This window comes from Anomaloglossus baeobatrachus, chromosome 4 (genome assembly GCF_048569485.1).
Source record: "Anomaloglossus baeobatrachus isolate aAnoBae1 chromosome 4, aAnoBae1.hap1, whole genome shotgun sequence".
Classification (NCBI taxonomy): Eukaryota; Metazoa; Chordata; class Amphibia; order Anura; family Aromobatidae; genus Anomaloglossus; species Anomaloglossus baeobatrachus.
Window position 1 is genome coordinate 620,805,603 of NC_134356.1, and position 26,341 is coordinate 620,831,943.

Genomic DNA, 26,341 nt, shown 5'->3' on the forward strand with positions numbered 1-26,341 from the left:
TCCGTCTGCCACACACGATAGCAGGGAGGAGGAACCGATTGTTCCCTCTGCCCCACTGCCTAGCCCTACTTACACCGGACCCCGGAGGTCCACCCGTCCCAACCTAGGTAGACCCCCACTTAGGTACAGGGAGACCGTCCTTTAAAAGGTGGGGGAAGAAAAAAAAAAAGGGTGTTTGTCTGAGTTTTGTTTGCAAGTTTGAAAAAGATGATGATAAGATGATAACCGAACAGTCACCTGATTCACCGTGATTTGGAAAACCGGCCGTTGCCGGCACCGTTGTCCCCGTGGGGACCGTTTAAAAAGTTGCATAAGGGACTCCTTATGGACAAGCCCGTGAACTTGCAGGGCAACCACAAACGTTAGTGGGATGTAAATAAAAATGTGTTTGTTGCAGCTACCGTTACCGCCTCCGGAGAGGCAGGTTGGAGGGAGGGCCCGCAGTAGAGCAGGCTGGGGCCCAGCCACCACAGGAACCGGTGGCTACCCTCTGGAGAGGAAGGACAGATCCCGCTCGGGTAACTTGTGCTGGACTGGGGTCAAGGGGTGCTGCCTGGGTTTTAGGGGCAGCATCAGGGCCAGGTTACTTGGGTGGGAAAGAGCGGAGCCGCAACTGTTAAATGTTTGTAACGTTTAAGAACTGAACCTCCCGATGTGGGATGATGCCATAAATTGTATATATGTTGCCATTTTCTCTATTTTGCAGAAAAACAAAAGGAAAATAAAACCGGTGTTGGACGGGCAGCCCGAGGACGGTCTGCGTTTTGCTAAGGGGGAATGTGACGCCCTGGGCAAGCCAGGGGTCACAGGTCACAACACCACATGCACCCCACATTCCCTGTAGGTACACCAAGGCTAACCTAAAATCCTTGTTGCCTTCCTCCAGGGGCTGGTGTTCACACCAGGGGGTGGGCCAGGCGGTTGGCTCCACCCACCGAGGAGTTCACAGCTCTGGAGGCGGGAAAACCAGCAGATAGAGTTTGGAGTTTGGACAGATCAGTTAGGGAAGTGAAGGAGTAGACAGAAAAGAAACAGTTAAGAAAGCCTGAAGTTAGTCCGGGTGTGTGCCCCGGACTGTGACAGCAAGGTCAGCAGACAGCGGTGATAGTCTGCAGGGGGACTGTTTGGAGGTTGCTGGAAGGACCGCGGATGGGTGGTGACCCGGCGGTCTGGAGCAGTATACGAAGAACAGTCAGCACCAGGGCAGGGGCCTTTCGGATCCCGGCAAGGCTAGGAGTCGCCATAATTTGCCAAATCCGTCAGTGAAGGGGACGTCTGTCTCCCAACAACCAAGTCCCGATTGAAGGCAACAGCCCGACCGTGAAGGGGAGACACCGCCACCGCCAGGGAACCAGTTTCCCAGGGCCAGCGCCTGAGGGCAAGAGTAGAGCTCCTTCGGCCCAGCTTGAAGCCGAGGAGTGGGTAACCGGTGGGAACCCATCGCTACCAAAAATGACTTTACATAGGTGCAGGGAAGAGACCGTCACCGCTAACTACAGGGAACCGCAGCACCGTGAACCATCCGAGGGACCCGTCCAACCAGCCGTTTGTTTACCGAGAACTGTGTCGTGTTTACTGGCTGAGTGAGTACCTCCAAGCCGTGCGGCACAGTGCTGTCCCTGCGCCCCTGCACCTCCACAGGCCCCATACCCGCCTGTCCACCATCCAACCCCATCACTGGGCCCCGGGATCACCAACCCCTACCCACGGAGGGGCAACACAACAACTGGCTGCTCCACACCATCACTCCCGGGATCCCCAGCCAGAGCAGCGGTGGTGTACACTCAATCACCACAACCGTGGGTGGCATCACGGACAACAAACAATGCCCACACCCAAATCCCCTTTCACTCACGGGCGAGGAGCGCCGCTAGAGTCCCCGGGATCCGGTCCATCGCTCGAGCCACCGAGCAGCAGCAGGCCGCGGCAGCCGCGGCAACCGGACCCGAGCAGTGGAAGAGCGCAGCGTCCCCTCCTCCGCCCGCGACATATTCTGCTGCTCCTGTCACCTGCATGCAGCAGAGCTGGATGCGACGCTGGAGGTCCGTGGATTACACCGGACAAGGAGGGCTTTTTGGGGCTTATTAAATTGGTGATGAGGGAATGTGTTTGTGTTTTTTATTTCTAATAAAGGATTTTTTCAGTTGTGTGTGTTTATTTACTGTAATTTACAGATTAATCATGGAAGGTATCTCGGGGAGACGCCTGACATGATTAATCTAGGATTTAGTGGCAGCTATGGGCTGCCAATAACTCCTTATTACCCCGATTTGCCAACGCACCAGGGCAAATCGGGAAGAGACGGGTACAGTCCCAGAACTGTCGCATATAATGTATGCGGCAATTCTGGGCGGCTGCTGACTGATATTGTTAGGCTGGGGGGCTCCCCATAACGTGGGGCTCCCCATCCTGAGAATACAAGCCTTCAGCCGGCTGGTATTAAAATTGGGGGGGACCGCACGCCGTTTTTTTTAATTATTTAATTATTTATTTCACTGCACAGTATAGACCCGCCCACCGGCTGCTGTGATTGGGTGCAGTGAGACACCTGTCACTCAGCGTGGGGGCGTGTCTCACCGCAACCAATCATAGGCGCCTGTGGGCGGGGAAAGTAGGGATACGAAATTGTTTAATGAGCGGCCGGCTTTTTCAAAATAGTAAAAGCCGCCGCAGCAGTGTGAATGCTGTGCAGTGCCGCTCCGGGGATCGGTGAGTATGAGAGAGGAGGGGAAAATGACCGACAGACTGTGAGAGAGGGACAGAGATAGTGACGGATCGACAGAGAGAGAATAGAGACCGAGAGGGAGAGACCGACTGACAGAGAATAGTGATTGACAGATATTGTGACACCACTCGTTTCCAGTGTTTGACTAGCTAGGTCGTTCTGCAGGTCTGGATCGCTGTTGCGTCGTTGGCCAGGTTTGCCTGTTTGACAGCTCACCAGAGACTCACCAGAGACTTTGTAGCGATCCCGGCCAGGTTGGAATCGCTGGTGGGATCGCTGAAAGTCTGAGTGTGTAAAGGGGCCTTTACAGAAACCCAGTTGCAAAAATATCTTTTTTTCATTTTTTTGTAGCCCAAACGTCAGGCATATAAGGAAAAAAAAATTGTCCCTAAAAGTTTAGACATCTACTTTTCAAGGTCCTACAAAATATAAAATTAGTCCAAAAATTTAGTTCCGCAATAATGCTGACTATAAGAGAAAGGTGTCTGGCTACAAACTGGTCAAACTGCAAACACTGAGCCGTGTCCATCCCCAAAATGCCTCCAGTGTGGTTGTGAGCCTCCGAACTGGAACATGGTGCAATGGTGGAATGTGGTTTGGTCTGAAGTTTTGTTGTCCAGCCAGATGCATGTGGGTCACTAAGAAAGATGGCAACCAGATACAGTATATATAATTACCGCACTTTCCTTTCACAAAGCAGCATGAAACCCTTTGGCCACGAAGCCATTAAATAAGCCTGTATTGTATGAATATGTGATATATCTCAAAGGGAAGCTTCAGAGAGATTGTAGATGTGGCGCCCTGGGCAAGCCAGGACGTCACAAGCACTACACCAACACACCCCACACTCCCGGTCAGGCACACCAAAGTCAGACAAAAACCCTTGCTGCCTTCCTCCAGGGGCTGATGTTCACACCAGGGGGTGGGCCAGGCGGTTGGTCCCGCCCACCGAGGAGTTCACAGTCCTGGAGGCGGGAAAAGGAACAGTTCAGTTTGAGAGTTGAAAGTGGAAGGAAGGAAAGTGGTAGTGGAGCAGATTGAAGTTGGTCCGGGTGTGTGGCCCGGACGGAGCAGCAAGGTTGGCAGACGGTGGTGACCGTCTGCAGGAGTGGCCTATTGGAGCTAGCCGTAAGGACCATGGACGGGCGGTGGCCTGGCGGTACCGGACCGGTACGCAAAGAGAAGCCAGCACCATCCGGCAGGGGCTTACGGACCCCGACAAGGCTTGGTGTCGCAGGGTAATTTGTCAAATCCGTTAGCGAAGGGAACCTCCTGGGTTTCCCAGCAGCCAAGTCCCGACAGAAGGCAACAGTCCAACCGAGAGAGGGAAACACTCAAGCTCGAGCCACAGAGGAGAAGGCACCGGATCCGTGCGCGACCTCCCCGAGCAGCCCCAGCGACAGGGAAGCCGGCCCCCACCCTCGACAACTTGGCGTCACGAACAGGATTGAACCAGTCTACTTACCGGTAGAAGTGCGCCTTGTAATCCCCGTCAGCCCAGGCATTGGAGTCAACATTCAAACACAGGTGCAGGGAAACGACAGCCACCATAAACCCATCCAGGGAAACACTGCAGCCGGCTGCGGGCCCCGTCCATCCAGCCGTTTGGTTTACCAGAGACTCTGTCCATCTGTATCTGAGTGAGTACCCCAATGCCATCCGGCACCGCGCTGCGCTGCACCGCGATCCTGCATCCTGCGAGCCCCATCCTACTGGAAAACAATCGGCCACCGGGCCCCGTGACCAACAGCCCCTACCCACTGAGGGGTTAACACCTAGCTGCTCCCCGCCATCGCTCCCAGGAACCCCGTCACCAGCAGCGGTGGTGCTCACCATCACCACAACCCGTGGGTGGCGTCACAAACACTCTATCCATGTCAACAATCACGCTCCACTCCCTTTTCACTCGTGGGCAAGGAGCGCTGCTCAAGTCCTGGGTTCGGCCCGCTCGAGCCACCGAGGAGAAGGCACCGGATCCGGGCGTGACCTCCCCGAGCAGCCCCCGCGACAGGGAAGCCGGCCCCCGCCCTCGACAACTTGGCATCACGAACAGGATTGAGCCAGTCTACTTACCGGTAGAAGTGCGCCTTGTAATCCCCGTCAGCGGCGTCCCGCTGAAAAATCTGAAGATCCGTCATATTGGGCGCGAAGATTTCCCGCTCGAGTCGTCTTCCCGAGCAGTGAAGGCGTGAAAAGTGAAGCCCCGCCCCCGAGAAGGTGAAGTGCTGTGGAAAGACCAAGGAGGAGCGGGTGAAGAATTGCGGCATGTAACTAGCGCTGCAGAGTGCAGGGACGCCAGGACTCTGCCGAAACCCGTTCCTGGACGCAGCAGCAAGATGTGCTAGGAGCTACAGGCCACAGTCCACTCCATGATGGCAGAGTGGATGTCGGAGATGAAGGGCCTGGTTGCAACCGTGCGGGCATATGAAGTGGAGGTGGTCTCCGAGGAGAGGGTAAGCGACCCACGCCCCTATGTCCCCGAGGGAACGGCCGCTGCGGCTGAGGGGCCCGGCCTGCTGCCATCCACCACGCCACCTCCCTCACTGCCCATGCCCATGGCCACCGCCCCGACTGACCCATTACCCCTGTCACCGGTAGCGGAGCCCGCAGCATCTGAGGGAGAGGGCCCAGACCTGGGGCCCCCGGGCCTTACCTTTGTCACTGCCCTGGCACCTGTCCCGGCTTCTATCCCGGCTGCGACGGAGATGACGACGGCCCCGGCAGTCCGCCTGGCCGCAACGGAGGTGATATTCGACCCAAACCAGCACCGCAAGTTCTGATGACCGCTCCCAGAAACCCGGCCTCGGCTGAGGCATGGCGGGGATGTAGCTGCCAAGCGGCAGAACAGGCCACATCACAGCGGGGTCCCTCGTTACCGAAGGTGCCGGTCATAGCCGGCACGGAGGGATTCCAGCTGGGCCCATCCCCCACACAAGCTGACCCAGAGCAGGCTGAAGATGCACCATACTGGGAGCGACAGCTACGGCAGCTGCGCCACGAGATCGCTGTTTAAAGAGAAGAGTGTTGAAAGGTAGCGGTTCTCGGCTACCATGTTAAAGTCCCCGTTGGGACCTACATTGTGTTTTTGTGGTAGCCCGATGGCTGCTGAAGTGCCCGTCCTCGTGGGGACTGATGTTGCCCCTGTTGTCCCCACTCCCCAAAGAACACGGCCGAGAACTTGCAGGCCACCCAAAAACTATTGGGTTTGTAAATATCCTGCCCCACTTGCCCTTCCCACCACTGCCAGTCTCCGGAGAGGCTGGTTGGAGAAATGACCCGCAGCAGAGCAGGCTGGGGTCCGGTCACCACCAGGACTGGTGACCATCCTCCGGGTTGGAGGTCCCCTTGGACGTGGGGCCCCTGAGTGACTGCCGGGTGCGAGACACCGTACCCGTTCCCGCTTGGGTAGCCTGGGCCAGGTTCCTGTTTCCGGACTGTGAAAAAGGGGTGCTGCCCATTTCTTAGGGGCAGCATCAAGGTCTAGGTTGCTTGGGTGGGAAAGAGGAAGGACATGGACCCGTTCCCTGTTATTAATAAAAATGTTCCGTTTGTAATGGTTTAAGAATGTGCCTCCCACAAGGGAAGAAATGGAAAATGCTTAATGTTTACATGTTTTGTTCCCGTGTTTCTTATATTTTTCAGAAAAATAAAACCGGTGGTGGACGGGCAGCCCGCGGACGGTCTTCATTACACCATGGGGTCCAGGGCGTCACAGGTCATTACACACACACACACACCCTTCCCTGGACAGGGCACACCAGTCAAACTCAAAATCCTTGTTGCCACCCTCCAGGGCTGATGTTCACACCAGGTGGGGCGGAGCCAGTCGGTTGGCCCCCGCCCACCGAGTTCACAGCCTGGAGGCGGAAAAAACACAGCAGTCGAGTCCAGTTGTGGTCTGTAGTGAGTGAGGAGTGAAACTGTTGGCGTCTGGGTCGGAACCCAGGCACATTCAGCAAGGTCGGCAGATGGTGGTGGCCGTCTGCAGGAGTTGGCGAAGGTTAGCGGAACCATAGGACTGGGGTCGGGCCGTGGCCCGCCGGTAGCGAACCGGGGAGCCGACTGGAGCCAAGCACCAAGCAGGGTACTCAGACCCCGACTAGGCTTAAAGCCAACCTCTAGTCAAATTCTCTGATTGCGGTCTGGACCTCAGGGGTTCATTCCCAACCAGTACGGATAAGCGCCACCACCAAGGGCCAGAGATCCAAAGGGCCAGCGTCTGCGGGCAAAGGGGCTCCTCCGGCACATACACGTCGGGGAGCGGACTACCGGTGCCCAGGCATTGGAGTCAACATTCAAACACAGGTACAGGGAAACGACAGCCACCATAAACCCATCCAGGGAAACACTGCAGCCGGCTGTGGGACCCGTCCATCCAGCCGTTTGGTTTACCAGAGACTCTGTCCATCTGTATCTGAGTGAGTACACCAGTGCCATCCGGCACCACGCTGCGCTGCACCGCGACCCTGCACCCTGCGAGCCCCATCCTACTGGAAAACAATCGGCCACCGGGCCCCGGGACCAACAGCCCTTACCCACGGAGGGGTCAACACCTAGCTGCTCCCCGCCATCGCTCCTGGGAACTCCGTCACCAGCAGCGGTGGTGCTCACCATCACCACAACCCGTGGGTGGCGTCACGAACACTCTATCCATCCCAACAATCCCACTCCCCTCCCTTTTCACTCGTGGGTGAGGAGCGCTGCTCGAGCCCCGGGTCTGGCCCGCTTGAGCCACCGAGGAGAAGGCACCGGATCCGGGTGCGACCTCTCCGAGCAGCCCCCGCGACAGGGAAGCCAGCCCCCGCCCTCGATAATACCACATTTAGTCCTATTGGTTCTGGAGAAATTATTGGCGTTGTCATCAGGAAAGTAACCTGTGATGTGAGCAGATAAAGCTTCTTCGTTGAAAGGCAACATGAAATCTTCTCCAAGAATTGGCACCTGTATTAGAGCCCAATTACTTTTTCCTGGCATACTGCAATTAGAATTGTGATTATCAGAAACCATCCTTGGACTTAGCCTCTATCCTGCAATTTGATTTATTCTGCCTATCTGGTTTTTTTGACCCCTGATTTATATCTGGACTTTTAGATTTATTGGCATTTCGAATTTGACCTCCGGTATAGACTTTGGACTGAGCCACCCTGTCCTTGGAATTGAACCATGCCTGCTTAATGACTATTCTTCTGTGCCTCATTAATAAGTCCAGTTTAGAAATTGTGCTGGCTCCCTCATTCTGACAGATACATCCTGCTATCAACTGGTGGCGTGTTTGGAAGCTCTTTACTATAGAGCAGTGGGGTCCCCAACCTGTGGCTCAGGAGGCAAATGTGGCTCGTGGGCCTACAATGTGTGGCTCGGGTGCCAAATGTGGCTCCTGGGTCTATGATGTGTGGCTATCTTTCATCTTGGTGCACTAGCAAGAAATCTAGCAAACCGCTATGAAGAGCTCTTCTCCAAATGGGGACTTTTGTGATTAGTCACACAAGGAAGAGCAGATCAGAAAGGGGATATGGTAGGAACTCCTTGAACTTGGTATTCTGCCGCCGTGTGATTTCTGCAGAAAAGCTTTAGCTGTTGTTATACCAGTAATGGGTGTCACTACTGTGAGGGGGATCGGAGCTGAAAGCGGCTTGCGACCCTCTCTCAGAGCTGATTGTGGCTCTCGACCATCTTTCAGATCTAAATGTGACTCTTGAGGTCTGAAAGGTAGGGGTCCTTTGCTATAGAGCTTATAAGCACTGCTTTAAAGTGAATCAGTCAGTCCGGTCCGATGTGCGTCGCTGATCTTGACCCGCCGCTTCCTCTACCCTTGCGAGCGCTGTCCTTCTCCCTGCTTCATGTGTATGACGCATCTTACATCATCCACACAGTGTCATCCATTATGCCCCTGCTCATGCGCACTTCTGTCTGCCATCCTAAGGGCAGAGCAAAGGGACGGGGAAAGGTCAAAGAATGTCCGCGCATACGCACTACAATACTTTGCTCTGCTCTCATCAGAATAGCAGAAGAGAAGTGCGCATACGCAGGAGTGCAGTGATAAGGCACTGTGTGAATGACGTAGGACGTATCATCCACGCGAAGCAAGAAGGAGGATGGCGTTCGCAAGAATAGAGGAGACGCCAAACTGAGTCCAGCAATGCCCATTAGACCAGAAAGTATCGGACAGCCCCGCAGACGAGTGTAGAGAGCACCGGATCACAGGATCCAGAAACCTTGAGGCCCTCCACTCTGGCAAAGCTGGAAAATATGGGAAGGAGCATCATTTAGGCCAGCAACATGACTGTGCTATTGGTCCATCCAGTCAATCTTTCAGGAGCACAACCCCTCCTTACCTTGCTATCAGAAGGCAGGGGAAATGGGGCACTTCTGATGATCAAGCTTGAGAAAAACCCTTTAAATGCAGTACAGACTCGATACTGGCTTTAGTGGAGGAGACCCATCATAGTATACGGACTTCTTGCTCCATGGGAAAAAAAAGTGCAAAGTAGGTCATAACAGCCAAACCATGTCAGGTGGGAATCTCATCTTGGAAATGTATACCCTACATGTCTGATAGTTCTCCTACGGTTAGGCACCTGAAGAATGAGGTCACGTCTCACTCCACCATTAATGGAGACTTGGCCATGCATGAGTGGCTGTGATGGGAATAAACCTTTTAATAAATTAATTGACCCAGAGTTTTGGACCAATTTCATTAAAGAATGAACATTAGTGCATTAAAGCCTTCATTCAACATTTGTGCTATTATTGAAGTTTTTTTCTTTTTCTTTCTTTGAGCACTGACAAATTTTGCGGCAAACACATCAAAATGGCACATAGTGTTTGCTGAATTTTGCACAAATGCAAATGTGACGCCCTGGGCAAGCCAGGGGTCACAGGTATGACATCACCACACCCTACACCCCGGTTAGGCACACCAAAGCTAGACCAGAAATCCTTGTTGCCTTCCCCAGGGGCTGATGTCCACACCAGGGGGTGGAGCCAGGCGGTTGGTCTCCTCCCACCAAGGAGTTCACAGTCCTGGAGGTAGGAAAACCAGGCAGATTGAGTTTGGAGGAGGAAGTGAGAGGAGATTGAGTTCGGAGTTTGAAGTAGAAGGAGGGAAAGTAGTGAAAGAGAAAAGTGACAGTTTGAAAGCCTGAAGTTGGTCCGGGTGTGTGCCCCGGACTGAGACAGCAAGGATAGCAGACGGCGGTGACCGTCTGCAGTGGAGGCTGATCGGAGGTGCCGTGAGGACCGTGGACGGGTGGTGGCCCGGCGGTACCGGACCGGTACACAAGGAGAAGCCAGCACCATTGGCAGGGGCCTTTCGGATCCCGGCAAGTCTAGGAGTCACCGTGAATTTGCCAAATCCGTCAGTGAAGGGGACCTCCGGATCTCCAAACAACTAAGTCCCGATTGAAGGCAACAGTCCAACCGTATGAGAGAGACACCGCCACTGCCAAGGCACCAGTTTCTCAGGGCCAGCGCCTGAGAGCAAAAAAGGGCTCCTCCGGCCCATATCCAAGTCGGGGAGCGGGTAACCGGTGGGAACCCATCGCTACCAACATTACACAAGGTGCAGGGAAAGAGACAGTCACCGTTAACTACCGGGGAAAAGCAACAGCAGCCGTCCGTGGGAACCGTCCTTCCAGCCGAGTGTTTTACCAAGAACTGTGTCACCGTCTCAGGCTGAGTGAGTACCACCGTGCCGTGAGGCACAGCGCTGCCCCCGCGACCCTGCACCTCACCAGGCCCCGCACCCGGCCTGCCATCCACCCCTACCCCATCACCGGGCCCCGGGACAACCAACCCCCTACCCACGGAGGGGACAAATAACAACAAAGCTGCTCCCTGTCACCGCTCCCGGGATCCCCATACAGAGCAGCGGTGGTGTCCACACAATCACCACAACCGTGGGTGGCATCACGGACAATAAATCCCCAAAACCAAACCATTCCCCTTTTCACTCACGGGCGAGAAGCGCCGCTCGAGTCCCCGGGATCCGGCCCATCGCTCGAGCCACCGAGCGGCAGCGGCCGCAGCAGCAGCGGCAGCCGGACCCGAGCAGTGGGAGAGCGCAGCGTCCCCTCCTCCGCCCGCAACAACTTGGCGTCACGAACAGGATCTTACCGCTCTGCCGTCTGGTAGAGGTGCGCCTTGTTACCGCTGGAGGTGTCCGGCCGGAAAATTTCAGAAGCCGCCATCTTTGGCGCGAAAAGTTCCCGCTCGAGCGTCTTCTCGAGTAGTGGAGGCGCGAAGGCCAAAACCGCGCCCCGATAGAGGAGGAGCCGGAAAGAGGCTAAGGGGGACGAAATGGCGACTGGTCGCATGTAGCCGCGGCTATAAAAGCAGGGACGCCAGGACTCTGCAGCCATCTTGTTCCTGGGAGAGGCCGCCAGCAACATGTGGATGCCGTCCCGAAGCACCGTAGCCACCACGCCGGGAACCGCGGCGTGGGTGGAGATCCAGACCGCGCAGCTCTACCAGAGGCTGCAGGTCAAGATGCAGCTCCTCATGGAGGAGTGGGAGACCGACATGGCGGATGTCATAGCGACCGTGCGGAGACGCGAGGAGGAAGCTGCGGAAGGGAGGGTGAGTGACCCATGCCCCGATGCCCTTGAAGGGCCGGTCATCGCGGCTGTGGGACCCGGTCTAAACTCTCTCACCCTGCTGCCTCCCTCGCCACCCGTCCCGGACGCCGTGACCCCGCCACTACGCCCGCTGCCACCGCAACCGGTAGCGATACCCAGCATGCCCGCCCCGGCGGGCCGACCTGCAGCCGGAGCCGGTAGCCGACCGGAGGTGCTGCCGTGGAAAGCCCCGAAGCCTGAACCGGAGGCGTCCCCCGAGAAGTTCCCCGAGCCAGAGCCGATAGCCCGCTCCGTGCCGAAGGCCCAGCAGAGGAAAGCCCCTGTGCCCGTTCCCCACACCTCGGCTGAGGTTGCGCCGGGTTGCCGCTGTACGGTGGCGTCCAAGGCCAAGTCACCGCGGGACCTGCCGCCCAGATCACCAGTAGTGGGCAGTGTCCAAAAGGTCTCGCGGGGCCCGACCCGTGCGCCGGAGTTCGCAGCAGCGCCGTACTGGGACAGGGAGCCGGTACCGTTGGGCCTGGAAATCGAGGAGAGGGAAAGAAGGAAGGCGGAGATGGTGGCCCGTGCGATACGCGAGAAGGAGAGCCTGAGACAAGCGACCTTCCGTGTCCGGGGCCCGCTGTATGAGGGGCAGGTGAGGTGGTTTGATGTCCGCCGGGGCTATGGATTCATCTATGAACCGGGCCTGGAGGCCGAAGTGTTTATAGCCCGGCGGGATGTTAATGCTCACCTGCCAGAAGAGCACCCCGGTCGTAACCTGATGCCGGGCGACTTGGTTCAGTACACCCGGCACTGTGGGGAGAGGGGGTGGTTTGCGCTGGATGCAAAGTTAAGGGGCAGCCAGGAGGCCCGTGTGAGCACCGCACCCCCTCCCTCAGGTGATGCTGAGGACTCTGAGTGATGGCAGCGGAGCACCGTTGCCCCAGTCCCCGTTGGGACCAGCCATGTGTGTTGAAAGTTTTAAAGTTGGAAGTTATGAGAAAATGATAAGTGATCAACTGAGGAAGTCATCTGATTGAACCGTGATTGGACCGGTCGTTGCCGGCACCGTTGTCCCCGTGGGGACCGTTTAAAGTTGCGTAAGGGACTCCTTACGGAGAAGCCCGTGAACTTGCAGGGCAACCACAAACTTGTGGGATGTAAATAAAAATGTTTTGTTGCAGCTTGCCGTTGCCGCCTCCGGAGAGGCAGATTGGAGGGAGGGCCCACAGTGGAGCAGGCTGGGGCCCAGCCACCACCTGAACCGGTGGCTACCCTCTGGGGGTTCCAGGGGCTCCCCATGGACGTGGGTCCCCTGGAAAGGACAGATCCCGCTCGGGTAACTTGGTGCAGGACTGGGGTCAAGGGGTACTGCCTGTTTTCTTAGGGGCAGCATCAGGGCCAGGTTACTTGGGTGGGTGAGAGCGGAAGCCGTAACCGTTAACTGTTTGCAACGTTTAAGAAAAGTGCCTCCCGTTGTGGGATGATGTTATTTTACTTGTATTGTGTTTCTTATCTTTTTTTTTAGAAAAATAAATCGGTGTTGGACGGGCAGCCCGCGGACGGTCTGCATTTTGCTAAGGGGGAATGTGACGCCCTGGGCAAGCCAGGGGTCACAGGTATGACATCACCACACCCTACACCCTGGTTAGGCACACCTAAGCTAGACCAGAAATCCTTGTTGCCTTCCCCAGGGGCTGATGTCCACACCAGGGGGTGGAGCCAGGCGGTTGGTCTCCGCCCACCAAGGAGTTCACAGTCCTGGAGGCGGGAAAACCAGGCAGATTGAGTTTGGAGGAGGAAGTGAGAGGAGATTGAGTTCGGAGTTCGAAGTAGAAGGAGGGAAAGTAGTCAAAGAGAAAAGTGACAGTTTGAAAGCCTGAAGTTGGTCCGGGTGTGTGCCCCGGACTGAGACAGCAAGGTTAGCAGACGGCGGTGACCGTCTGCAGTGGAGGCTGATCGGAGGTGCCGTGAGGACCGTGGACGGGTGGTGGCCCGGCGGTACCGGACCGGTACACAAGGAGAAGCCAGCACCATTGGCAGGGGCCTTTCGGATCCCGGCAAGGCTAGGAGTCGCCGTGAATTTGCCAAATCCGTCAGTGAAGGGGACCTCCGGGTCTCCAAACAACTAAGTCCTGATTGAAGGCAACAGTCCAACTGTATGAGAGAGACACCGTCACCGCCAAGGCACCAGTTTCTCAGGGCCAGCGCCTGCGGGCAAAAAGGGGCTCCTCCGGCCCATATCCAAGTCGGGGAGCGGGTAACCGGTGGGAACCCATCGCTACCAACATTACACAAGGTGCAGGGAAAGAGACAGTCACCGTTAACTACCGGGGAAAAGCAACAGCAGCCGTCCGTGGGAACCGTCCTTCCAGCCGAGTGTTTTACCAAGAACTGTGTCACCGTCTCAGGCTGAGTGAGTACCACCGTGCCGTGAGGCACAGCGCTGCCCCCGCGACCCTGCACCTCACCAGGCCCCGCACCCGGCCTGCCATCCACCCCTACCCCATCACCGGGCCCCGGGACAACCAACCCCCTAATCACGGAGGGGAGAAATAACAACAAAGCTGCTCCCTGTCACCGCTCCCGGGATCCCCATACAGAGCAGCGGTGGTGTCCACACAATCACCATAACCGTGGGTGGCGTCACGGACAATAAATCCCCAAAACCAAACCATTCCCCTTTTTACTCACTGGTGAGGAGCGCCGCTCGAGTCCCCGGGATCCGGCCCATCGCTTGAGCCACCGAGCGGCAGCGGCCGCAGCAGCAGCGGCAGCCGGACCCGAGCAGTGGGAGAGCGCAGCGTCCCCTCCTCCGCCCGTGACACAAAGATTTTTTTTTTTGCTCTTTTTGCTTCTCTTTTGAGTAAAATTTCATAAGACCCTTTCAATAAGTTTTACGTTGTTGCATGTTAAGCCGCCTATACACATTAAAAGGCTGTTGGACGAATGATGCTTCAGCCAATTGTTTGGCCAACAGCCATCTCGGCCGGCTACTCCATGCATAGGAACGCTCATCTGGACAAGCTCATGTGTTCTCTATGAGAAAGCCACCAACAAACATCTCTGCCTGTGGCAGAACAAAGTGACATGCCTGATCGACATCTTCCCTAACTATCAGTTGGCCAGTGTCCCCATACACATTTGATTGCAGTCAAACGGATGCATTGATTTCGATAGGTATCTCTTACGAGCCCCTTATACATGGGAAAGATCAGCAGTAGAGATGAGCAAACTTGAGGTCCTATGTTCATACCAAACAAAGACTTTATGCAAAAAACATACTTCGGGTTCAGAGTTTGGGTGCTTTACATATGCAAACCACTCGCACGGCCATCACAGACAGCCATGGATCCCCCCTTGGGGAGGAGGGGCGACATGACCAAGGGGGAGTTAGGGAGTGATGGGGTTAATAGGGACAGTTTGCTTGGCAGGCCTAATATGGCATTAAGGGGTGGTTTTAGCTTGGGAGGAAGAGGAGGAGTAGGGAAAGGGTTAGTCTGGGAGAGGAGGGGTTTACCTCCTCTTCTTCTTCCGGACGCCAAGAGATCCCCGCCCACCCTCCCTTTTTTGTGTTGTCATCTGGGGGACGTGGTTTGGGATGTTGGGATGCTATTTGTCACAGCGGCGGGGGGGGTAGGTCTGGTCCAGAGGTTGAAAGTGACTGGTAACTGGACCGGGAGTCATTGTCTCGGTATGGTGGCTCTCGGTTCCGGGATGTGGCAGGCACGGGGTTTCTGCCAAAGTGTGGGGGTGTCAATCCGTGGGTGATTGGCACCTCGTCTCTGGGTCGGTGTGTTGCGGCCAGGGGCAAGGGGAGTAGTAGTTATGGTCTGGGCCTGCCCCCAGGAGGGTCATGTAATTGGCATTGTCTATTGTTATCTGTGTGTTGTTTTGGGTCGCCCGTTGGACGGCGTCCCTAAGGTGCTTAGTTTGTGAACAATAGGCAATAAAAGGCTGCTGTGGCCATTTTGAACCAAGTCACATGCAGTCCGTGTGTTTATTTATAGTATAAGGGGTTTGGTAACACAGACATCACGACCGGAGAATACTCCCTCAGCTGGTCATGTGCTCGGGTACGCTCGGTACTCAGCTAGTGCGAGCCACTTGCAGTGTCTGAACAGCTCACACTTGAAGTAACAACAGAGTGATCGGATGTAGTGTACACCAAAAAAAAAAGGAAAAATCCCACCAACCTGACCATGGATTTGATTTATTTATGGCTGGCTGCATGTGAGTTCAGACCCAAACTGCCCAATTAGTGACTTCCAATGGGGTTCAGGTTGAGTCCGGGTCCCAAACCGAACTTTATCGAAAGTCCGTCTGAACCTGCCAAACCGAACTTCTACGGGTCCGCTCATTTCTAATCGGCAGGGTTGAGTGCTCCTGTTTACAAGATGAAATAGTGGCTTTCTGGCTTGTTTGACAGAGGCTTGCCTCTTCGATAACAAATGGAGCAATCATTAGAAGTGCAAATTGCTAAAACCTTCTCTCCTCCAACATCACCTGTCGGAAAGCTTCCATACATATTACGTTAGACTATTGCCTGTTTTTAATCTTATCTATATGGCGGTTTTCATACATGGGTGTATGCCCTGGAGACTTAAGGCCTCTTTACACGCAACAACATCGCTAATGAGATATCATTGGAGTCATGGAATTCGTGACACACGACCTGCCTTGTTAGCGACGTCATTGCGTGTGACACGTACGAGTGACCGCTAACGATCAAAAATACTCACCACATCGTTGATCGTTGACACGTCGTTCATTTTCAAAATATCGTTGCTCGTTGTGGACGCAGGTTGTTCGGCGTTCCTGAGGCAGCACACATCACTACGTGTGACACCCCAGGAATGAGGAAAAACAGCGTACCTGCGTCCTCCTGCAACGAGGTGGGAGTGACGATCCTGCGGCTCCTCTCCGCCCCTCCGTTTCAATTGGTCTTCTACTGGGTGACGTCGCTGTGACGCCGAACGAACAGCCCCCTTAAAGAAGGGGTTGTTCGGCGGTCACAGCAACGTCGTTTGTAAGGTAAGTAGTGTGACGCGTACAAGCGATATTCTGCGCAACGGGCAGCAATTTGCCCGTGACGCACAAACGACGGGGGCGGGTGCTTTTACTAGCGACATTGCTATCGATGTAGTGACCTTTGAGACAAAGATTGTGCAGCTTCTAGTAATGGCCTTGATTCTCCATTTTTATTCCCCTTGGAGTTTTTCTCATACGAAAAAAATCAGTCCAAGTTTCATTAATGTTGGGTCAATGTTTGATTACGTCTTCTCTGATGAGAAAAAAAAGTTTCTCCATCTTAAAAGTTCGTGAAATACAACAACACTCAGATGGCGGCTGATTTTTTTTTTTATATTCACTGACCCATAGACTTGCATTGCAGAGCCTGATCCAACACTTGGATCAACATCGGACATGTTTCCGCGATTTTCACCAACCACTCGTTCTGCACAGAACAAAAATCACAGACTTGACCAGTCCAATAGATTATCATAGTATCATAGTATCATAGTTTTTAAGGTTGAAGGGAGACTCTAAGTCCATCTAGTTCAACCCGTAGCCTAACATGTTGATCCAGAGGAAGGCAAAAAAAAACCCCAATGTGGCAAACAAGTTCCAATGGGGAAAAAATTTCCTTCCTGACTCCACATCCGGCAATCAGACTAGTTCCCTGGATCAATACCCTGTCATAAAATCTAATATACATAACTGGTAATATTACATTTTTCAAGAAACGCATCCAGGCTCTGCTTAAATGTTAGTAGTGAATCACTCATTACAACATCATGCGGCAGAGAGTTCCATAGTCTCACTGCTCGTACAGTAAAGAATCCTCGTCTGTGATTATGATTAAACCTTCTTTCCTCAAGACGTAGCGGATGCCCCCGTGTTCCAGTCGCAGGCCTAGGTGTAAAAAGATCTTTGGAAAGGTCTCTGTACTGTCCCCTCATATATTTATACATTGTGATTAGATCCCCCCTAAGCCTTCGTTTTTCCAAACTAAATAACCCCAAGTTTAATAACCTGTCTTGGTATTGCAGCCCACCCATTCCTCTAATAATCTTGGTCGCTCTTCTCTGCACCCTCTCCAGTTCAGCTATGTCCTTCTTATATATCGGTGACCAGAATTGTACACAGTATTCTAAGTGCGGTCGCACTAGTGACTTGTACAGAGGTAGAAGTACATTTTTTTCATGAACACTTATACCTCTTTTAATACATCCCATTATTTTATTAGCCCTGGCAGCAACTGCCTGACACTGTCCACTAAAGTGAAGTTTACCATCCACCCATACACCCAAGTCTTTTTCTGTGTCTGTTTTACCCAGTGTTCTACAATTAAGTACATAATCATAAATGTTATTTCCTCTACCCAAGTGCATGACCTTACATTTATCTACATTAAACTTCAATTGCCACTTCTCAGCCCAATCCTCCAATTTACATAAATCTCCCTGTAATATAAAATTATCCTCCTCTGTATTGATTACCCTGCAGAGTTTAGTATCATCTGCAAATATTGAAATTCTACTCCGCATGCCCCCAACAAGGTCATTTATAAATATGTTGAAAAGAAGCGGGCCCAATACTGACCCCTGTGGTACCCCACTATGAACTGAGACCCAGTCCGAGTACGTACCATTAATAACCACCCTTTGTTTCCTATCACTGAGCCAGTTTTTAACCCAGTTACACATATTTTCCCCTATCCCCATTATTCTCATTTTATGTACCAACCTTTTGTGTGGCACCGTATCAAAAGCTTTTGAAAAGTCCATATACACAACATCCACTGCATTTCCCTGGTCCAGACTTGAACTTACCTCTTCATAGAAACTGATCAAATTAGTTTGACAGGATCGATCCCTCATAAACCCATGTTGATACTCTGTCATAAGGTTATTTTTCTTGAGATACTCCAGTATAGCATCTGGAGTATCATGGGTACAAGTTCTACCTATGAAAACGTGTGGCATCATACACAAAAAGCTAATGTGTGAACGAGGCCTTACTGTTGTGGCTTTTGGGCTTGCACAAACAGCGGCCATCACACACTCCTTCCCGATGCCCCTTGCACTCTGTTGGAAAAGGTTCCTTCTTTTTCTTCTTTTCTGCTTGTGCTTTAGTGGTATAAACCAGATAACCAGAGCTATTTTTGCTCTTCCCTTTTGGCTAAACAAAGAATCTTTTGGGAAACCATGACCTTGCAGGACCTGTACTGTTTATATTTTTCTACTCCTTCGCTCTGTGGCAAGTTTACACAAATATAGAATGAAGGAGAGAAAAAAATATCTTGGGAAAGAACAGTGTAGATTTAGATAAAGGAAGAAAACAAACAATGTGATAACAGGAAGAATGAAAACAGCAATTGTGGGAACATTACAAGTAGCTCTTTAGATAGGGACAGCAAGGTAAGAGGGTAATAGAGGAGATAATGGAGGCTCCTTCAAGGCTGAGATAAATCCATCTGTGTGCGGATGAGCAGAGACTATCTCTTCTCTCTGTAGTCAGCTCCTTTACAGCTTGTGGAGTCTTCACTTATCTGATATCTCCAGTCTGAGTACACATGCTGATCTGTTTTCAGTCCAACATCAGCTAAAAGGATTGTCTGCTTCACCAGATCTTATTTTTTTTTATAAAATCTCCAAAAGATATGCAAAAGAAAGGAACCCTCATCAATTAGCTATAATTACTAGTGATGAGTGGGCACTACCATGCTCGGGTGCTTGATGCTGGTAACTAGTGATGAGCAGCCACTACCATGCTCAGTACTTGTAACTAGTGATGAGCGAGCACTACCATGCTCGGGTTCTCGATACTCGTAACTAGTGATGAGCGAGCACTACCATGCTCGGGTGCTCGATACTCGTAACTAGTGATGAGCGAGTACTACCATGCTTGGATGCTCAATACTCATAACTAGTGATGAGCGAGCACTACCATGCTCGGGTGCTCAGTACTCGTAACTAGTGATGAGCGAGTACTACCATGCTTGGATGCTCAATACTCATAACTAGTGAGGAGTGGGCACTACCATGGTCGGGTGCTCGATACTTATAACTGGTGATGAGCGGGCACTACTATGCCTGGGTGCTCGATACTCGTAACTAGTGATGAATGAGCACTACCATGCTCGGGGGCTCAGAATTCGTAACTAGTGATGAGCGAGCACTATCATGCTCAGGTGCTTGATACTCGTAACTAGTGATGAGAGGGCACTACCATGTTCGGGTTCTTGATACTGGTAACTAGTGATGAGCGGGCACTATCATGCTCAGGTGCGCTGTACTCGTAACGAGCAGTTGTACGCTCAGACAGGCTTGACTTATCTACTGAGTGTAATGAAAGTCAATGGGAAACACAAACATTTTTCCAGAACATCTTCCATTACACTCAGTACACGAGTCAAGTCTGTCCGAGCGTACGACTGCTTGATATGAGTATGGAGCGCCCGAGCATGGTAGTGCTCGCTCATCACTAGTAATTATAGTATAAATTGATTGCTACCACTGACATTTTTTGCCTGAAGCTACACCAGATGCACCTGAGTCCTCCACAAAAAAAGAGTGTTCCAAAAAGGGCCCCCATAAACATTAGACTGATGTCAGCCGAATCCGCCTATATCTACGGTATCAGCCGAAGTGGTCACTGCCAACTGATTGTCGATCTCGCATGTCCGATTTTGGACTGCTGATTGCTTTGTTCTCCTATAAATAAGTCTCCGGCAGAAATGTCTGTTGGTGGCTTTCTCATAGAGAACGGAGGAGCATTAGGCCAAACGAGCTTGCTTGTATGGGAGTGATGACTGCCGGCCAAACGATCGGTTAAAGTATCGTTCTGTTGACAGCCATGTGTGTATAGCTGGCATAATCCGGAGTGTCCAGCATAACACTCAGTGCTAATGGGAAACAGAAATGTGAGAAGAATTGTCCTAAGATGTTCTTTAACATGTATTTCCAATACATGTATCCTTTTGGCCTTTCTTGGGTTGGTATACACCGGTATAAGTGTTTTTGCAGCATGAAATATTGTAATAAATCAAACTATATCATTTAAAAGGTAAACAGTAGATAACAAAGTATTTTTACAATGAAAAACTATTAGCGATGTATTCCATTGTATGCCCATACTGTGGGATACATTACAGCCTTCTGTCAAGCATTCTGGTCAGGAAATCCTCCTGATGTGCACCATCAACACAGGCTTAAAGCAATTATATATATTTATACAGTGGAACCTTGGGTTACGAGCAGAATTGGTTCCGGGAGTGCGCTCTTAGGCTATGTGTCCACGTTGCTTTTCCCTACTTGCAGTTCTAAATGCACGTTTTGTCCTTAATTGAATTAGCCAAAGTTGCCTTTTGCAGAACTTTAGCGCTGAAAACGCATGCGTATTTGCCGCGTATTTGGTGCGTTTTTAGCGCTTTTTAGATGCTTTTTCAAATGCACTTTGACACATGCGTTTTGAACATCAAGACAATGATAAATAAAGTTACAACAGTCAAACAAAATGAAAAAAGAGAAAAAAAAGGGACACATAAATATTTGTATTGAAAAAAAAGAAAATAGCAAGATTTAATAGAATTATAGCGGTTATTTAATAAAAAACGGAAATATAGCAATAAAATGATAATTTTCTTTACATAAATTGTCGGACTATGTGTGTAAAGGGACATATGAAATCATTATTTTGATGTGCACAAAGCATGCGTTTTAGTAGTCCAAAACGCATGTTTTCTGCACCTAAAAAAGCAGTTAAACGCTGGAATTTTGATGTTTCTTGGTTACTCCCTGCTTCTCATTGACTTCTATGTTATCTAAACGCACCTCAAATGGCAAAAACAATTGACATGCTGCTTTTTAAAACGCATGGTTTTTGCCACAAAATATGCAAATTAAACGCAGCATTTTGAACTGCATGGTGGGTACAGGAAAACCCTATTTCCCATAGACTTTGCTGGGAAATCAAAACGCAGCCATTTGGGCACTAAAAAGGTGCAGTTGAAAACGCTGCAGAAAAGCATGAAAAAACGCACCGTGGACACAGGGCCTTAAACTAAGTTACTCTTATATCAAAGCAAATTTTCCCATAGGAAATAATTGAAATGCAGACAATTCGTTCCACAACCTAAAAATATTTACAGTATTTATGTAAAATTATTACAGTTATATAATATGGAAACCCACCATGTTACAATGGAGCATTGCTCAATACCATTACATTCACATAATGTTTTGACCCCTCCTTCCTGATCCCTGTTGTCGTGGTCAGTGGGGGTCTCTCCAGCAACTTCCCTAGAAATCACATCAATCACATCTCACTGTGGCTGAGTGGGAAAGGTTGTTAATGGGACAAACCCTTTAAGCTGGCCATACATAATTAAGTTCTGATTCATCATTTGCAGGGATTTTTTTGTCATTTTTCTTTATTGTCTTTTATTTGCTGACCGTTTTTGCACCAAAATGGAGCACACCTTTTATAAATTTGGTGCACACTCAAAAATTCTCTTTCTTTTTGGCCTTATCTGATTTTTTTATTTGTTTGTTTTTACTTTTTACTACAAAAAAAACTGCAAATCCTTTAAAAAGTTTCACACGTGTCCCAAAAAATGCACCAAAATAAAAAGTAATTCAGAATCCTCCAGACCCTGGGATTGGAGTGAGATGTGCCAAAAAAGGTGACACATTTATTAAAAGTCGCATTTCATGAATTTGTCTAAAACATCTGGAAAAGCAAAGTTATTGAGGAAAAAAAAAGACTTAAAAAGGAAAGTGACGCAAAATGTATAGCAAATAAGGTGCAAATACAAAGGCTACTAATAGAAAAGTGGAGAACTAGCTTTAATAGCGGATGAATGAGCCTTCATTCTCCCAAACACCTCATTAACATATATGCTTAGGCTCCACTAATTTCAATGGGGAGAGGGTAATTTGACATGGCCAAACTCCTCTGGCACCAGCTTATCTTGTAAGGAAAAAAAAAATTGGACAAGTTGAAATCTAACTTACCCTCTCTTTCTTTCCTCTGCCATCTGTAGAGGGTTGTCGGCTGCACCATCTCCATTATATCCCACCAATATTTGCGAATTTGGTGGGATCCAACAACATACAGTCATATGAAAAAGTTTGGGTACCCCTATTAATGTTAACCTTTTTTCTTTATAACAATTTGGGTTTTTGCAACAGCTATTTCAGTTTCATATATCTAATAACTGATGGACTGAGTAATATTTCTGGATTGAAATGAGGTTTATTGTACTAACAGAAAATGTACAATCTGCATTTAAACAAAATTTGACAGGTGCAAAAGTATGGGCACCTCAACATAAAAGTGACATTAATATTTAGTAGATCTTCCTTTTGCAAAAATAACAGCCTCTAGTCGCTTCCTGTAGCTTTTAATGAGTTCCTGGAGCCTGGATGAAGGTATATTTGACCATTCCTGTTTACAAAACAATTCCAGTTCAGTTAAGTTTGATGGTCGCCGAGCAGGGACAGCACGCTTCAAATCATCCCACAGATGTTCAATGATATTCAGGTCTGGGGACTGGGATGGCCATTCCAGAACATTGTAATTGTAACTCTGCATGAATGCCTGAGTAGATTTGGAGCCGTGTTTTGGATCATTGTCTTGCTGAAATATCCATCCCCTGCGTAACTTCAACTTCGTCACTGATTCTTGCACATTATTGTCAAGAATCTGCTAATACTGAGTTGAATCCATGCGACCCTCAACTTTAACAAGATTCCCGTTGCCGGCATTGGCCACACAGCCCCAAAGCATGATGGAACCTCCACCAAATTTTACTGTGGGTAGCAAGTGCTTTTCTTGGAATGCCGTGTTTTTTTGCCTCCATGCATAACGCCTTTTTGTATGACCAAACAACTCAATCTTTGTTTCATCAGTCCACAGGACCTTCTTCCAAAATGTAACTGGCTTGCACAAATGTGTTTTTGCATACTTCAGGCGACTCTGTTTGTGGCGTGCTTGCAGAAACGGCTTATTTCGTATCACTCTCCCATACAACTTCTCCTTGTGCAATGTGCACTGTATTGTTGACCGATGCACAGTGACACCATCTGCAGCAAGATGATGCTGCAGGTCTTTGGAGGTGGTCTATGGATTGTCCTTGACTGTTCTCACCATTCTTCTTCTCTGCCTTTCTGATATTTTTCTTGGCCTGCCACTTCTGGGCTTAACAAGAACTGTACCTGTGTTCTTCCATTTCCTTACTATGTTCCTCACAGTGGAAACTGCAGCTTAAATCTCTGAGACAACTTTTTGTATCCTTCCCCTGAACAACTATGTTGAATAATCTTTGTTTTCAGATCATTTGAGAGTTGTTTGAGGAGCCCATGATGCCACTCTTCATAGGAGATTCAAATAGGAGAACAACTTGCAAGTGGCCACCTTAAACACCTTTTTTCATGATTGGATACACCTGCCTGTGAAGTTCAAAGCTCAATGAGGTTACAAAATCGATTCAAATCAAGAAATTGATAAGGGTGCCCACACTTTTGCACCGGTCAAATTTTGTTTAAATGCGGATTGCACATTTTCTGTTAGTACAATAAACCTCATTTCAATCCAGAAATATCATAGTATCATAGTATCATAGTATCATACTTTCATAGTATCATACAAATATTACTCAGTCCATCAGTTATTAGATATATGACACTGAAATAGCTGTTGCAAAACCCCAAATTGTTATAAAGAAAAAAGGTTAACGTTAATAGGGGTGCCCAAACTTTTTCATATGACTGTATCCCTCAACTATATGGGGAAAACATTACTATATCCCTAGCCTTTAACAAATATACAGCTGCACTCTGAATCACTAAGGTATGTAAACATTGAATACAGGAATATGGACACTGCTAAGGATATAAATGTAAAAATTGAGACCCTTAGCTCATAAAAAAGGCCAGTTTTATGTGATCCCAGCAGCCAGTGTCAAGGTGTACCTCTTTCTGCTGCCAGCGTCAAGGCGTATCTCTGCTAGGCCCCTACCTAAATGGCTCTACTTGGGATAATAACCCTACAATTTTATGGGTGGCCAAGAACCGGCTAATAGGAAATTAAAAAAAAAGGTGGAAAGGAGAGCTCAGTCAGAAGTCATCAGTTTTCTCATTCTTATATCTCTAGCCTTAGCTGACAGCCTATTACTTATGTGTTATGGATTATGGCCTTTTGACTCTAGTGCAGCAGTCGTGACTAACACGACCAAACCTGCTGCCCAAAGTCTACAGCTAATCCTGTTGGACAGTATTGATGTGGCCGGGGTTGGGTCGTTACTATGAAAAACAGCTGAAGTCAGGGGAATCACCTGTAAAACAATGGACCTGCCCTAGCCCTCCTGACAAAAGTTCATAACAGGCAGACAAGCTGGCTTTGTAAGTCAATAGAGCTCCAATTTAAAGGGAACTTTAAATCAGATTCATGCTTCCTGATTGCAACCAGGTATGTGTTATTCTGAAATGCTGCTGTGTTTTTTAAGAAAACATACATTTAAAAACCATCCATAAAAACCAACCAAGTCTGAGGCTGGGACCTGGCAGCTTTTCTCTTTCCCTCTCTAGTTGGTTGATTGACAGGTCTCTCCCTATGTCTGTTCATAACCTGAAATCTCACCTCTATAAGGCGGGCTTTACATGTTGCGACATCGGTAACAATATATCGTTGGGATCACGTCGTTAGTGACGCACATCCGGCGCCGTTACCGACATCGCAGCATGTAAACCCTAGGAGCGACGATCACTGATCACAAAAACGTGAAAAATTATTGATTGGTGACACGTCGCTCCATTCCATAATGTCATTGCTGCTGCTGCTACGATGTTGTTTGTCGTTCCTACAGCACCACACATCGCTGTGTGTGAAGCCGCAGGAACGACAAACATCTCCTACCTGCGTCCCGCCGGCAATGCGGAAGGGAGGAGATGGGCGGGATTGTTCGGCAGTCACCGCGACGTCGCCGACCAGGTATGTGCGTGTGAAGCTATCACCGCATATCGCATGTGCGACGGGGGCAGGTGCTGTCGCGCTCGACATTGCTAGCAATCGCTAGCAACGTCGCAGCGTGTAAAGTACCCCTAAGTCTAAGGTTGAGCAAAAATAATTGGATATCATATGGATTATTTGTGTAGCATCTAATTTTTACAGGTATATTGCCACTATTAACCTACAGAACTGTATTTGATCATGAACACTTTAAACTGTTAATGCAACATCTGCAAGGAGTTTATACGTTCTCCCCTTGTTTTCATGGGTTTCCTCCGGGCTCTCCAGTTCCTCCCACACTCCAAAGAGATACTGATAGGAAATTTAGATTGTTAGCCCCAATGAGGACAGTGTTGCTGATGTAGGTAAAGTTCTGCAGAATTGTCACGGGGTATGAAATAACAGAACATGAGCTCGTAGGCTGGCCCTCAGACTTGAGACCCTGTGCGGTCCCTTATCTCAGGTAGGCTTTAAGGTAGCCAGATCTGAGCCCCCAGCGTGACCCTGACTCCTGTTCGAACCCTGATCTTACAACCCCTCTCCCCCAACCTTGTGGTGGGTCAGAAACAAAGTAACAAAACCTCACAAACGACACAGACAAGGAAAAACGAAAACTCGTACACACTGCACTCAAACACAAAGGAGAGACAATACGTGTACAGGAGAATAAAGAAAACGGATGCAAGTAAACACACAATAGGGAAACTTCCACAAGACTCAAAATCGCAACTACAGATCACCACGAACTGGATCACCACAAAGACCGGAATCGCTGGAGCTAAGCTGAAGCTATAATCGGCGCTGTGTAGCAACGCCCAGAATCTTTTATAGGAAGGAGATGGCTGTGATTGGTAATTAGCAACTTGAGCTCCTAGCAGAGTTCCCCAGGTCATCAGGAATTACCTCCTGCAGGACTGAGGAACAGAGCGCATGAAACAGTCGACGCACAGCTCTGGTTGAACAACCAGATGACATCAGGTTGCCTGTCAGGCTCTGCAGTGTGAACAGAGCCTGACGTCCATGTGACACCTAATGAGTCTGGACC